We start from the raw sequence: 1906 nt of genomic DNA, 5'->3' as shown, positions 1-1906 counted from the left end.
TTTTGGACTCCAATTGCACTCAAAATCCCACCAATGGTCCTCTAACTCATCCATGGTGCTCTCCAACACCTGATATGTACAAATGCAATGATATGCAACCTAAATGTGCCTAAATGATGCTCTAAATGACCAAACCATGCAAGGATAAGAAGTTAAAAACATGTAAATTCACAAGATATCAACTCCCCCACACTAGTCCTTTACTTGTCCTCAAGTAAACTTTCAAGTCCTAAGAAGGAAGAAGTTTGAAAAAGGGAGCTCATAGCCAAAAGACACACATCCTAGCTCTTCTACAACATTCCAAATGATCATAGCAAACAATCATTGGTCATTCTTTTATCAGTGTAGCTTCTCAATGCCTATCAACCTCTTTTTATTTCTTTATACAAAGTGCAATGCTCATCAATCAACAAGTAACTTCAACCAATTCTCACATTCATTCACACACACACACACAAGGTGGATTCTCACAAATGGGCACATGATCTCAATCACTTGGCTTGGTACATTAATGGTCTTTTATGAATAAAAAGAAAGGTTCAAATACAATCTTTTTAATGGTGGCAATCACTCAAGAACAAGGAGCATGATCATTATGCAAAATTTATCTAAGACTAGGAGCAATTCATGCATACATAGCTCATTCTCATCATTCTACTCTTCTTCCTAAGTGATTACAAATTCTACCCATCTTTTATATTTCAAAACCCAAGTATATACACTTCACTCACATTTCTCACCAAGTGAATTCTCTCTTTTTTTTTTATTTACCTGATCAACCAACTAAGAACTTGACACTCTTTTTCTTTCCCCATTATGATCTTTCATTCGTTTTTTTTTTTTTTACTTTGGGGAATTCTAATTGACACACTTAAGAGTTTTTCTTCTTTTATTTTCTTGGTTCCTATTGGTTTTCTTTTCTTATTGACACTCTTTGATCTTTTTCTCTTCTCTCAAACCCAAGATATAACAACTTAAAAACACACAAACTCACTCACCATCCTAGATGCTAGTTCAAATGAGGATCTTATGCTAGCAATAGATGAGAACAAACATATGTCGCTCCCAATACTCTCAGGATTTTGCACATGACAAGCTATCAATAAGAGACCTCACTCAACAAATCAATATTGGTTTCAAAAAATGGCAAGGGTTCAAGGGTAGGGGAGTGCTATTTGGGTTAATGAAAGGATAAGACATGGAATAAGATAACCCAAATGTGTATGAAATCCATGATCAAGTATGCAAGTGCCCATATGCAAGAGAGATTAAATTCATTATGCTCAAGTTCAGTTTGTAATTGGTTTCAAGAACAATGTCAATATCATATGAGCAACATGTTTCAAAAAGAGTTTTCAAGGCTCAAGAGATGCTTGTAGATATGTTCTTTTCATGGCAATTTCAATCATGGCTCCCTATGCATAATTCAAAACTCACAACTCTTTTTAAATTTTTTTTTTATTTTTTTTTTTTTTTTTTTTTTTTTTTTTTTTTTTTATTTTTAGAAATCACAAGAAAATCCAAAATGCAAATCATTAAAATCCACACAGATGCAAAGTGCTAGATATGTCAAATGCAAATCATCCAAATAAAAACAAGCAAAATGATCAGTTTTTATAGTACCCCCACCACACTCGAATCACACAGTCTCTTGTGTGACTTTGAATTTGGAGTGGTTTACATGATATGTAAAATAAAAATTACTAGAGATGTGGAGAGATTTTAAACCGGATTAGAGTACTTACCTTGTGACTGTAGCGACATGAGCATGTCACTATGGATATGTCGCGACGCACGTCGCTAAGGTTGTCCGTAAAGGGTTATAGCGACATGTGTGGGTCGCTATTCGCTTGTCTCCACAGCACTTGTGTTTCTTTCCTAGCCTCTTTTGAATCCTTTCCTTTTC

This window comes from Brassica napus, chromosome C2 (genome assembly GCF_020379485.1).
Source record: "Brassica napus cultivar Da-Ae chromosome C2, Da-Ae, whole genome shotgun sequence".
In the NCBI taxonomy this organism is placed as follows: Eukaryota; Viridiplantae; Streptophyta; class Magnoliopsida; order Brassicales; family Brassicaceae; genus Brassica; species Brassica napus.
The sequence above is the reverse complement of the archived record's forward strand: the minus strand, read 5'-3'. Positions refer to the sequence as shown.